The sequence below is a fragment of the Colias croceus genome, chromosome 1 (assembly GCF_905220415.1).
Source record: "Colias croceus chromosome 1, ilColCroc2.1".
Classification (NCBI taxonomy): domain Eukaryota; kingdom Metazoa; phylum Arthropoda; class Insecta; order Lepidoptera; family Pieridae; genus Colias; species Colias croceus.
In genome coordinates, this window is record NC_059537.1 from 209,114 (window position 1) to 224,339 (window position 15,226).

Genomic DNA, 15,226 nt, shown 5'->3' on the forward strand with positions numbered 1-15,226 from the left:
CTATAGATCTTTGTCTTTATATAAGTTTGTGTGTGGTAAAAAGATGAATTAGTACAGGATATATTCTTTGGCGATTATCCGAAAGTGTCCATTGTTCGGCGTCACGTATTGCTAAAGTACTATCCGAGTAGGCATTCACCCACTAAACGTGTCCTTATATCCTTTTGACATACTTTTGGGAACAATTTTGAGACGTTGAAGTTTTCCTTTTAGTTAACCCGCTTTATTTTTTCGTTCATTACTAATTGTCAATGGCTATATCCATGCTATGCTATCGTCACTTTGAAGTGATTAATTTTTAATAATATCGTATGATTTTTGAACTGAAACTTCTTAAGGCGCTTTGAGAGTAAAATTTTAAGATCGCGTCATGGCAATAACGTCACGTCATGGAGTGGCGATTTTGGTATCTTTGAATCTTGCCAAAGAAGTTTCCCTTCTGGCACGTGTGCTCAGCATACACGCACTTTATCTTTTTTGAACTCTCGATTTAAGTCAACGTTCATCACTACATAGTATAAAACAAAGTCGCTTTCTCTGTCCCTATGTCCCTTTGTATGCTTAAATCTTTAAAACTACGCAACGGATTTTGATGCGGTTTTTTTAAAAGATAGAGTGATTCAAGAGGATGGTTTTCGTATATAATTTATTAGGTTTTAGACAAAGCGGGCGAAGCCGCGGGTGGTAAGCTAGTATTATGATAAGAACAAAATGCAGCCAGGACTATTCACAAACATAATCTTTCCTTTTAACTGCACATCTCACAGCTTTCCATTCAAAAAAATCCATATTTTTCCACTCGACTGCTCTTACCACAATCTGCTAAGCCTTCCTAAACATTGTTCGCGCCCCACAATTACACAGTAATTCACGGAGGAGGGCCCATTGTGACGTCACGTCGCGGGGCCCGTTCGAGTGACTCTCCTCGACTAATTACCGACAATGGAACGTGCTATGACGTCACATTCTCGGTTTTAACTATCCATGTGGAAATTTGGCGGGAATTTTTATGTGTAGGTTCGGAAAAGACAGCAATTATAGATACGCACTAATTGTACTATGACAGTTATAAATTTTACTTCTTAATTTAGTCCATTTAGTAAGTTTTAGACGACCAAGTACCTATGTACCGATAATTTAAACGTAGAAGAAATAAAATATGTACAAAACACAATTTCACAAAGGTAGTAAAATATATTATTTAGGGGCTCTATAAACCGAATATTCACCAGGAGAGTAAGTTGCGGGATGCAGCTAGTGTACCCACTACCCAGGCAATTTGGGATTTAATTCAGTCATAACATTATCTACGATAACGGTATATCTGTTCGTCTTCAGGCGTTAGCGACTGACGGCGCATCGTTAGAGCAGCCTTATGGCGAGCTATAAAGGCGATTATACCGACTTCCATGGAGGGTGTCCATTGTAACACGTACTCAGTTTCCTTGGAATCTATACTAATATTATAAAGCTGAATAGTTTGTTTGTTTGTTTGAACGCGCTAATCTCGGGAACTACTGGTCCGATTTGAAAAATTCTTTCGGTGTTAGACAGCTCATTTATAGAGGAAGGTTATAGGCTATATAATATCATTACGCTACGACCAATAGGGGTGGAGCCACGGGGGTGAAACCGCGCGGAGCAGCTAGTTTTGAAATAAATTTAGCAAAGTCCTATCAGAAAAGAAAATTGCGAAAAGTTATATAAAATGCAGCATTACCGTGCCGGACCGCACATCTATACTAATATTATAAAGCTGAAGAGTTTGTTTGAACGCGCTAATCTCGGGAACTACTGTTCCGATTTGAAAAAAATCTTTCGGTGTTAGATGGCCCATTTATCGAGGAAGGATATAGGATATATATCATCACGCTAAGACCAACAGGAGCGGAGCCACGCGGGTGAAACCGCGCGGCACAGCTAGTCTAGTATATAAATAAATATTAAATATCATACTTAACGACATTAATAATTATTTTGACGTAGCAAAGAAAACTCAAAGCCAAAGAGATCTTTTCTGAAATAGACTTGTAACATTTTATTCAAATAAGTTCCCGACAGAATCTTTGGTAGTTGCTCTTTTTAAATCAGTTACACTTTATGCAATGTAAATAAAATTTTCGTTTTCACAAATGGCCGTTGTGTGGCTGTTTAAAGTGGAATAAGTACGTTTACGAAATACTTAACAAACATGATTTTTACATTTCTTGACGAGGGACCCAGTAATTAGTGAGGAGGTGATTTTCCAATAGCTATCGGTATTTAAAATTTAATAACCGAACAGATGAGAATTTTGATCTTTAGGAATAGTCACTACATTCCTACACACATAAATATATAATAAGTAATAAGTAAATTGATATCCTTATAAGACTCAGCGTCACAATATGTAATCCTACTATATACTATCAATGGTCTAGCTTCACACTAATTCATATCGATTACCGGTATTACGTATCATCTATCTTATGAGCTATATCTGACGTCTCTGTAGCCGCTGCACGCTGGTTGCAACCGTTAATGGCTGGCTGTAAATGTGATAATGGAAACTCACTCGTGTGTCCATTGTCACACGATTGCATTTGTGGTTACAGGAAATTATTGTAGGAAGTAAGTTTTATGTGTACGGTCACAGTGTCGTTAATGATAAGTACAAGGTTAGTTTAAGGTGTATGTTACATTGTCGTTAATATTAAACAATGAAAGACTTTTTTTATAAGCGCTTGTTTGAGCAATTAGTTTGTGAACGTTAATATATTATTTTGTATAACAAATTAATGAGGTTGCGGACAATATAATAAGCACAATTTAATTATTATGATGGTAAAATGTATCGTTAATTACTTTTTAAGATAAAGCATGTTATAAACACTATACAAGATATGCAAATAAAATCACATACTTTACATTAATTAAAATGTAATGAAAAATATTCATAGATTCGTGACGTATAAAAATGGACACGCCAGGTAGTCGGCGACATGAAAGGCTCGTATGTATGTAAATGTGTCCTCTGGTGCTCGCTCAGCCGACGGGGATCTCTGGCGTTCATTAGCGAGGAGCGACTGATCGACTAACTTATTTATCCGGATGTTCGGCATCTAACCCCAACTAATTAGGACTTTGAAGTTTTGCTATTCGAAAATCTGCATGAACCGAATGAGTTGATAGGATTGCTATCTATTTGAAGTTATATTTATTGGAAGGGTAAGAGACACTTTCTTTACTCATCTGCGTCAGAAGCAGTTTTGTTTCTGTACATCAGCGTCCTGTTTGATAGATTTTATTGCGTAAAGTGTTTTGAGGAAAAACACAAAACGCGTGATTGATTCTTTTACGACTGACCCAAAACCGGGACCCAATAGTAAAAATCTTCATTTAAAATTATGTATTCTGTATGTATTTGTAAATAATATATTTAAATTTATTGCATATTGAATAATTAATCTATAAATAAATGTAAATATGAAATAGCGCTGATTTTGAATTCGAAGCAAGCTTGGAGATATGCTTATTCTAGGCAATATCTTAGCCCCAGCAACTGTTCTATATTAATGATATACACTATATAGGGTACAGGTTAAATTATATTAACCGACGTCTAGACGCTGAGCATGTTGAACACTCTGACACCACGCTAGAATTCTAATATAATTATTCTCCAATATACTATCACTTGGAGCAGTCAAGATGGCAGGTTTGTTGCTAATTATTATCGCAGATGTTAATTATTCAAGTCACTCATGCAAAAGTATTCTAGCAATTTACACGATTAACGTCGAAGACGTTTACGTTAACGTTTTTTATGCGACGCGATATTTTAACGTACAGCTAAGTGTAAATTAAAGCCATCCAGGTTTTTTTTTTTGATTCATTACCGTAGGAAACGATGAGAAAGGATGAGCGGATTGACGGATAGTGATGGACAAACTGGCATAAAACATAACAAAAAACTATTTTGGCGAACGTTATCAGAATTCACGTTATCAATTTTCATTTAAACCTTTCTTCGTTTGTTTTGTTTGTAATGAAACTCAAAAACAGTACTTTAACAGCGAATTGTACTGTATATTATTATCGTATACACATTTAAAGGATAGACTATTTTTTATCGTATCGGATGACGTGAATGGGCTCTTAGGTAGGTTTTCTGGCAACCTGAAATATTTAAATTATGCCTTCTAGGTACTAGTTTATAATATATTTTTTAAATTTTCTATGTAATATTTTATTAAGGTTGTTTTTAAGTTAAAAATTTCCTTTGTTGCGGCTTAATACCTCCTCATTCCATTTTCCTCAGAGGTACTTTAAACTGAAATCAAATTAAGATCATGACGGATCAGGAAGAGAATCTTTAATTTATATTCTGTGTACTTAAATGTATATAAAATACATCTTGAAATAACAACGTTCACTTTATATTATAGAAATGTGTTTCTTCGTCAATTATAAAAGTTGCACAGCAGTCACGCGTCGCGTATATTATAATGTCTGGTAGCTGCGGCATTATTTGCGGCAGCCGCGTGCCGAGCCCCATTGATCACCATACGTTTAATATCCACGAACAAAGACCTCTGCTTAAAGTAAAAACCTCGAAATCCTTTTTAAAATTGCTCCCGTGCATGATGCATGTAATTAAAAAGTGGGGCAGCCGACCGGCCAGCGTCGCTTGAGCCCTGCAATCCTGCAGCGACGCGCCTCACACCTCCGGGATCGTTTGGAGTGAGGGCGGGGGGGAGGTCGCATTCGGCCGGTTCATCGGAGGGGGGGGGGAGTGATAACCGCGGAGCTTTGATATCTGCTGTGCACGACATTATGTTGATTTATGCGATACGTCGCAATGAATGCGCCGATCGGGAAATATTATATGGTGATGATATTACGAGATATGGGAAATTTTAATTAAAACGTACGGTTATTGGAGGCTGTACAAATAATTTCAGTAGTTTGTAATACATCTGTCTGATAACTCATGCGTAGTGAAATTGCTATATTAAGTGAAGCGATGTTGGATATCCTAAAGTTTATATATTATTAAATTATATCGATATTAACTTGTAAACTAATGAAGATAAAGCATATTCATATAGAACTTTTATATACACGCTGATCGAAATTCTAAACTTTCTAATGAAAAGAGCCGATGCACTAAGCGCTGAGCCTCCACTTCTCTCCATAGTCAATATTAACACTATTAATTATAAAAACATCGCAGTATGTGACAGCCCTTTGTTGCAATGTTTATGACGCACTAGATCTAAGCTAATTTATCTATACACGGTCTGTAGGCTGGGGAACAAAGGGTTTAATTAAATCAAACGATTTTCGACCGTATTGCTTTGAATTGTGCGAACCATTTTCGTATACAATGCCTAAACTATAATTATCATTTAATGTGAAGTATTGGTTTGTTAACAAAAATTATTTCATATTTTACTGATTCGATACCGAAAACACATTACGTTAGCAAGTAATTAATATAATATCTGCACTGGATGTAACATACGTATGTTTATATTAAAATATACGATTTTAATCAACCATTATAGCATTCAGTGAGGTAATGAAGCGAAAGAGAATTGTTCAGATGATAATCGACTTCAAGCCGGCTGTTAGAACTTTGTATCCAGGTTTCAATCATAGCACATTAAAATTCAGTATTCAATATAAATACCGTATAAACAACAAGTGCTGGTACAAATCGCTAAGTAGATCCAAGAAGTCGCTCGAACGCTCCCAAAATGAAAATCAACAGATTTGCAAGAGCGTCCCGCGGGATTAATTACCGGAGCCAAGTGAGCCCCGACGTGACGCGCCTGCTAATCACAGGCTCCACAGTCCACTCAATTATTATAAGTTAACACGAACTACGACGTGTTGACGTACCGCGCCATTGGCCTATGTGATAACTGACGATGTTGGATTGTTCCTCTATTAAGTAATAAGTAATGTAAGGCTAGTGTCCTTTCACTATGTAGTATTTGTGTTATCGTAGGTGTTAACTTGAAATTGGCGATAATATTGAGAAGGTTTAGTCAACGCGCATTTAAGCTATAACGAACGTTTTCTAGATAGGGAATAAATAGGTACATACTGTGTCTATCTACTACTATTTGCATCTCTCCATAAACTACAAAGTAGGTGACCTCTGTAATTTTAGACCTTAAAAACACCTTGTCTTGTTATCTAAATCTATATCATTATGTTTCTTTGTTAAAATCGTTTATCAACCTGTTTTAATGGACAGATAAACGAGGTAGGAGACTTCATTTTATGATAATATTTTAATGTATTGTATGAAGTGATAAAATTCTCTTGGAAATGTTACTTTTAAAGACTGTATATACGTGTTACACGTGTATTGTACCCCCGAGGTGTAGTGTCCAAGACTTTGGATTAAAGAATATAAGAAATATATCGCTTTAAGTCAGGCGTATTAAGTATTTATCGATGAGTGCTCTTATTACTTTGGATATGTGTTTATTTCACTCCAGATATTTTGGGATTGCGGTATGAGTTTCTCTGTTGAGAATTACAAACTTCTATTGTTATTTCGTAAGTTTGGATTACTAGACAACGTTTGAAATAGTTTCTGCGTATCGGTTCAGTAACCTTTTACTAATGTTACATAATATAAATTGTGTATTATATTTAGGTGATGTCATTTACAAAGCATCTTGTTGTTTATGAAATAATTGCTAAGTCTATGTTACGAAACATACAAATCATCTTTAAAATTTTGTCAAATAATTCTTTATTAACTATGGATATAACATCCATAATAATTATTATACTATTATTATATTATTTTAATGCCTTTTACGAATGCAATCGTACATTGTTTAACTTCCTATTCTAGTAAATGTGCATGGAAAATTTAAAGTGGGCATAAGTAACGTTGGAATACACTCGCAATAGCAATAAATGAGTTGCGTAAGTAGTGTCGATATCGATAACTGTTTACGAGTAGTTTAATAGTGGAATTATACGGGAGCATGTCGGTCCGCAGTATCGATAAATGCGCCGTTATGTCGATATACGGTACAACCCTATGGGTAAGTATATTGTTGATAAATGCTCACAGGAAACTAACGCGTTAGATTCATGAATAAAAAGGGTACTTGCTTATATTGACTGTTTTGGCAGACTTAACAATATTAAAGTATTTGATGTTTATTTACATTCTTTAAAGCGACCAGAGAAAATGTTTATAGTCTTTTCAAATTCATTCCCATTGTATTTTAACCGATTCTAATAATGCATACATTGTGATTTTAATAATATACGTTTAATTTAAATTATTTTTTTGTTGTTATATAAATATAACTGCGTTAAAAACAACCGACTTCAAAAACGGTAAAGTAATAAATAAAAAATTTGGAAAATCCAAAAGTGCACGACTCATAATGCTCATTTAATTATGAAATATAAAAAATATATATATATATATATATATAGATATACAGTCTTGTAGTTTTCGTTTTTTATTAATTGCAATTAAACGACACTGAATTAATTAATCATTCGCATTCAGTGACCTACAATCGTCGATTAGAATATTTAAAAAAAAAATTAACTCAAATGATGGATTTTTTCACAAGTTATAGTGTTTTCAGGTTTCACACATGACGGACAGGAAAATTTTTTGACCTATTTCGGTGTTTTTTTCCAATTCTATTGAAGTAAATCAATTTTTAAAAAGTATGGGATTAATCTCCATTAAATTATCTCGACAATAGTATGCAAAATATCTTGATTCCGTGAACTAACAAGGCTATAATAATAAGAATAGCTGCAAAAATGAGGCGAAAAAAATTTTTCGATCGTAAAGCACTCTCTGATGCTTCGCATCGTCGTGCAAAAGATTTGATATTATTAATTACTACATATTATTTAGATGTACTATTTACTTAAAAGGATTGATGTCGGTGCACGGGCTTAATACTAAGTGCTTAGTTTTTGGCACCGACTTAAAACCTATGTAATAAATAGCACATCTAAATAATATGTAGTCATTAATAATATCAAATCTTTTTTATTTATTACTTTTCCGTTTTTGAAGTCGGTTTTTTTTAACGCAGTTATTTTTATTTAATACTTTTTAGTGTATTTTTCAACACGAATCAAATGAGCCCAATCTCGATAAAGTTAAATAAGAGTCAATATATTACTGAGTTTCTATGGCCACCTTCCAATTCCATCATCAAATCAGCTCTATGTCATGATAATGTTTCATCGCTATCCAATTTACATACGTATACAAAATTTCAGCTCAATCGGTTACCAGGAAGTGAATCAAAGTTACTTGCTACATTTCAATTAAGTCATCGAGTACAGACAAAAATGCTCATAAAATAAAAACTACTAGGCCTATCCGAATAAAATTTTTATGAGACCAATTCGACACCATCCCGCATCGAATAAAAAAAGAATCACGTAAATCGGTTAAGAAACCTCGGAGTAATCGGTGTACATACATACAAAAAAAAATTATACCGGCCGAATTGATAACCTCCTCCTTTTTTTGAAGTCGGTTAAAAAATCGATTAGTTTATTCCGTGATTCTTGCTTTCCATAATTGCGTATCTACTTTGTTAGCAAAAACCACAGATGTTACAATGTTCTAAACTTTTACCGTGCGGAAATTTCCTCAAAAAGTTACCAGTTTTAAAAGTTAGTATACTAGTGGAAACGATTGCTTTTAACTTTTAAAAATTCTAAAATATTTAATTTTGTGAGCTCGAATCTGATTCATCGATTAGGTACTTTAATCTTTACGGAGCATGGAAACCAGAGCCTTGCACGCTAGATAGTAATTTTCAATTAAAATGAACTCGATTGAATCGATGAAATTTTTGGAATGGAAAAAAAATTTTGAAGTGAAACTTCTTTATCGGGGTTGGAAAAAAATTTAGTGTAACATTTTTCCGTTACGCGCCTTCTTTTTCTTATCCCTACCACGCGTGATTCGACGTATTTCTGTAAAGTTGCATATAGTTAATTATTTTTTTGAAAAATAAGGTCATAAAGAAGTTTCACTTCTTACGTGTGTACACTAGTACACGCACACATTTTTTTTATCATACAAATCTGGCATAGTTAATAGTTCGTCGTTTCAGCCGTGGGACGTCCACTGCTGGACAAAGGCCTCCCTCAGGGTTTTCCACCACGACCGGTCACCGGCGGCCTGCATCCAGCGGCTCCCTGCCACTCGGACCAGGTCGTCTGTCCATCTTGTGGGTGGTCGTCCCACGCTTCGTCGCCCAGTACGTGGTCTCCATTCGAGAACCTTTCTGCCCCAACGGCCATCGGTTCTGCGGGCTATATGCCCAGCCCATTGCCACTTCAGCGTGCTATGTCGGTGACACCGGTTCTCCTACGGATCTCCTCATTTCTGATTCGATCACGTAGGGAAACTCCGAGCATAGCCCTTTCCATAGCACGTTGAGCGACGCTGAGCTTGTGCACAAGGCCCTGGGTTAGAGACCACGTTTCTGTACCGTATGTCATCACTGGCAACACACATTGCTCGAAGACTTTTGTCTTCAGGCTTCAGGGATTTTGGATGAAAAGATGTTATGTAACTTCCCGAACGCTGCCCATCCGAGTCGGATTCGACGATTGACCTCTTTCCCGAAGTTGGACCTGCCTAATTGGACGGTTTGTCCTAGGTAGACATATTCGTCAACAACTTCGAGAGTAGAGTTTCCAACAGAGACTGGAGAGGGCACAACATGGACATTCGACATGATTTTCGTCTTGTCCATGTTCATGCTAAGGCCCACTTGTTGTGAAACTCTGTAGAGGTCATCGAGCATTGCATTAAGGTCTTCCAGGGATTCTGCCATGACTACGATATCATCGGCAAAACGAAGATGAGATATGTACTCGCCGTTAATATTGATGCCAAGTCCTTTCCATTCCAACAGTTTGAAGGCATCTTCCAAAGCAGCGGTAAAAAGTTTGTCTAACACCGCGCTGCAATGGGATTGCCTTTGTGCACTGATCTTGTACTCGGACTGACATTGTGGCGTGTTCGTACAAGCTTCTCAATACTTCGATGTACCGATAGTCAATACGGCACCGCTGGAGAGACCTTAATACGGCCCAGGTCTCGATCGAATCGAAGGCTTTTTCATAGTCCACGAACGCTAAGCATAGTGGCAAATTATACTCCTCGGTTTTCTGTATAATTTGCCGCAGCGTGTGGATGTGGTCTATGGTGCTAAAGCCTTTACGGAAACCGGCTTGTTCGGGAGGCTGGAAGTCATCTAACCTGCGTTCGAGACGATTCGTGATAACCCTTGAAAACAGCTTATAAACATGACTCAAGAGTGATATCGGTCTGTAGTTCTTCAATAAGGTCTTATCTCCCTTTTTGAAGAACAGAACAACCACACTCCTGCTCCATGCTTCAGGCGTTGTGCCCTCGAGCAAGGCGGAACTAAATAGCCTCTGGAGCATTCTGAGGATTGGTTTTCCACCCGCTCTCAGTAGCTCAGAGGTAATTCCGTCCTCACCCGGCGCCTTGTTGTTCTTAAGCTGTTTCAGAGCTATCCTAATCTCATACAGGCTGATGTCCGGAATATCTTCGGTGAAATGTCGGGTTAGTCGGGCTCTTGGGTCTTTCGCCGGACTATTAACAGGCTTGGCAACTGAGGTGTAAAGCTGCCGGTAGAACCTCTCGACCTCTCCTAATACCTCTGACTTGGCCGACACTACTATGGCACGGTCTGTCTTCAGCTTCGTCAGCTGGCTCTGCCCAATAGACATATCTCTTGCAAATACTTTCGAGCCTTGGTTTCGCTTAATCGCTTCCTCAATGCTTGAAGCATTAAAGGAGCGAATGTCGTGTCGCAGAGATTTAGATATCCGTCTATTGAGCTGCCTATATGACTTAGCATCTTCAGATGTGCGCAGTGGCATAGAGCGCCGGTCTGCCATAAGTTTCAGAGTGTGGTCAGAGAGTTTTTGCGGGTTTACTTTACGGGTTTTAAAGTGGGACCCAACCGCGCGGATAGTTTCTACCAGCCTGTTATTTAGATCGTCCACTGAAACGCTACTGTCGAGGCAATCGAAGCGATTTTGCAGTTCCAGTTGAAAGCTTTCGGGATTTTGGATTTGTTCATGGCAAGGACGGAGCGTAGACTTCATCAGACGAGATCTCTCACGTTTGACATCGATATTCAAGATGCCTCGTACCATTCGGTGATCGCTTCCGGTTTTACCCTGTGGATCACGGAGACATCTTTGAATATTTGTCTTTTCGTGGTCATAATGAAGTCTATCTCATTTTTTGTCTTCCCGTCGGGGCTGAGCCAGGTCCACTTCCTGTGGATCGGTTTCTGGAAGAAGGAATTCATCATAAAAAGACCCTCCTTCTCCAGAAAGTCTGCTAGTCTCTGGCCCCTCGGATTGCGTTGTCCAAATCCAAATTGTCCCACTCTCAACTCATCATCGCCTCTCTTGCCCAACTTTGCGTTGAAATCTCCCATCACAACATTGAAGTGTGTTTTCGAGGTATGTATGGCCTTAGTTAATAGTTATTGTGTGTCAATTTTAAAGGATTTCGTACAATAACTTATGATGCGATTAATAATAAGGTAGTAAAGAAGTAAGTATTTTAACTGCATCTCTGATAGCGATGTATTCAAATCAGTCGTTAATTTATTTTTATAATTTTATCATGGAAATAATGAAACGAAAATTGTTCCAACAATAGAGATACAAAGTATAGATTATTATATTATATATCTGAATAGTTAGGTTAAGGTTTAACTGAATGTAACACACGATCGCTTTAGTGCGGGTATAATTCTGGGCTTAAGGCATTATGGCCGCTTCATTATGTAAGCAATGTATGGGAAGTGTAGACAGCTGTTTCTGAGGCGTCTCACTTTAAACATCGTTTAAGCTTGAATTGGTGGGATAGTGAAAATTATTTGTTTAACGAATATTTGAACGACATTTTTAACTGTTTTATTTAATTTCACCGAATAAACTTATGTGTCTTGGAGAGCCGAGTCCACCTTGTACCTACCTAATGGTAATGTGTTACATGCGTTTGACATCGGAAAAGTACCTAGTTGATAAGCTTGATGCGTCCTCGATGTGTCCTCGCATATTAACCACATTGGAAGATACGTTTTTTCACACGAAGTTCCTTATGAAGTTTTTTTAAGCGATATAAGCTATGCAATAGCATAGCTTCTATCGCGGGCCTTGAGCGCGGGGACCGAATCGAGAAATTCCGTAACGAAAAAACCTCACGCTCCCCACTCCGACAGGTGTGGCTTGAATGCATAGCATGCAATAGCTTTACCGCGGCAGTCCCCGAGTGCCACACGTCGTTTTTGTTTTGTTGTTCGCTGTATCTGATAAACGTTGGATCGAACACCTAATAGTAAAAGCAGGTCACGACAAACAATCACGACTATAGTCGATCCTTTGATCGAACAATGCGTAACCGTTAACGTCCATCAATAAAACTTGAACTATTCTCGAACATTCTGGAAGTTTCCAAATACTGAGCTCCCGGCGGGCCTCTGTTTGCTTTACAATGGAAATTATCTCCGCTACGGTACCCATGGGCCCGCTGAAATATACAAATGTCCTAATTATTACCCTCAAGGTGGCTAAAATATATTCTATTTACAATTGAGAACGTTATTTTAGGTTTGTATTATCTTTTCATTATATCATATTACACACGTGGGTTATTTTAATGGGGAAAACTGATACTTGGTAAAATATGTTATTACAACTTTTAAACTTGTGTTATGACATCCTTAAATATATAAATAGGGCTTTATAGATTTTATTTCCATTTGATTGAGTTAAAGTTTCATGAATAATGTTTTTAAATTTAATCATCAGAGCATAATTCGCAGTGTGCTCTTTGTAATGAAATACATATTATATAAGACATTCTACTTCTTTTTAATTATGTAGTTGTGTAAGTAAGTGTAGATATCTATACTAATATTATAAAGCTGAAGAGTTTGTTTGTTTGTTTTTTCGGTGTTAGATAGCCCATTTATCGAGGAAGGTTATAGGCTATATATAATTACGCTACGGACAACAGGGGTGGAGCCACGGGGGTGAAACCGCGCGGAGCAGCTAGTGTTTGTATATAATTTAATTGTTTAAGTACGACTTTTTATACACTCACATAAAAGTCAAGTTACAGTTTAAAAGTAACAATACGCTGATAACTCCATTATTTATGGATCAATAAATCAAAATAGCCGATAAAGCTCCCGTTATAAAACGCTGACAGGATCGCCTAAGCGCCATAAAATTGAATTATGTCGATACGTCAGCATCGATCGTTCTTTGTCACTAATCCGCGTTTGATTGCGCTCCGTGACCTGCCTCACTGCGGCCTGACTGACTGTTCTTGCTGAAACTTCATATTTTAAGTCTAGTCCCGGCTTATATGCGCTCTTTTAGTATTTTTTCCAGTTCTGCCGCTGGTATTGTGGTTAGCAGGTAAGCTTTTCAATATGGTTTAGTTAGATCGTTACCACGTAGGTATATAGATGCCACTGTTAATTCTAAAGGTTAACTTATTTACGTAGCTTATTTTAATAACTTTTAATCACGTTATAATTGACGTAAGTCAGTATTTCGATCAGTCCAGTAACTTTAAGATTATCCACAAAAAAAATAAACAAAAAAAATTTAGCCCTAGAATAAGTACATAATATTTCTCGCTTGTTCTATAGAAACGTTTTATTTTATTAAGGGCTGATTTTTCAATCCTTGGTTAAAACTTATTCGTCGATTAATGTATAAAACTACCATTTTAAAAATGTATTCTAATTGCCCGTATTTGACAGTTTACGTGACATTTTAATATTATCGTGTAATACTTTATTGGACGGATAAGTTTTATCCAAGCATTGAAAAATCGGCCCTAAGCTAAACATTGCTTACAAATAAAATATGCGACCGAACTATAAATTACAAGACATCGGTACCAGGAAACCATAAAGCGGAGGAAACGGCTCTGCATAATGTATCTCGGTGGACAGATGCACGGTACGAGACGCTGTGCTCAGACAGACTAATAATGATCTTACTGCTATACTAAATACTAATATTATATTATGTAAAGGATGACTTAGACGAAATTAATAAAATTCTCGAAGATTTTAGAATTAACATTATCATTATGTAAAACATAGTGTTTAAAACTCAAACCCAAACATTTATTTATTCAACTAGCTTCCGCCCGCGACTCAGTCCGCGCGGATGTCGGTCTTCGCGTGGGTGGTTTATTTCTCCATTTTGAGTAACTCTGACAATGACATCTTATAAATATCTATTGGACCTTGATTGGACCCAAATACGGCTAGGCCTATAATAATACGCAACGTGTGTTCGCGGTTCTACAGAACAACGTCTATGGATATAACTGAAAAATAAAGATTAATTTTTTTTCTACGTATTTTTCTAGGATAAAAAGTGTCATTTTTTTACGCCCACGATAATAAGGTTATACCAAGTTTCATCGAAATCGAACCGTTAGTTTTCACGTGATGTCTTCACATACAGACAGATAACAGAAAGACATACAGACACAAAAAATTTTTTAATCACATATTTGGGTTTGGTATCGATCCAGTAACACCCCCTGCTATTTATTTTTTCAATATTTTCAATGAACAGATTTAACCCTTCTACAGATTTATTATATATGTATTAAGTGTATATAGATTAGACTTCTTCCAGAATGACATTCTTGTCGAATGGCTCGCAGCCCAGAACCTGGTCCCGCTAAACCAGGGCAATGAGAACACATGTGTGCGCATGCAGGGGGGGTCAGTCGTGGATGTCACGTTTGCGAGCCCCACCCTTGCTCATCGGGCTCGTGGTTGGAAGGTCTTGTCAGAGGTGGAGACTTTGTCCGACCACAAATACATCCGGTTTGATATCTTACCACCCAAATCAAATCCGCATAGGAACATAAGTCCTGCGCCTGCCGAGTCTGGCCCGAGATGGTCCCTCAAGACCCTGGATAGACACCTGTTGGAACTAGCATCCATAGTCAGTGCGTGGTGTCCGAAACCGGACTCCATAAACGTGGATACTGAGGCGGAATGGTTTGCGGCAACAATGACGCATATATCAGACGCCGCAATGTCGAGAATAAAACCATGTCCGCCACATAATAAAGTTTATTGGTGGTCACCAGAACTTGCGCAGCTTCGATCGGCCTGTG

The 15,226-nt window shown here is 37.3% G+C and overlaps 1 protein-coding gene across 1 annotated transcript in view; it reads left to right on the forward strand.

Annotated features, from left to right (window-relative positions):
- The window catches only part of LOC123697301 (Down syndrome cell adhesion molecule-like protein Dscam2), a 131,168-nt gene that overhangs the window by 5,575 nt on the left and 110,367 nt on the right, over nucleotides 1–15,226 (forward strand). The gene's annotated exons all lie outside the window — the stretch shown is intronic.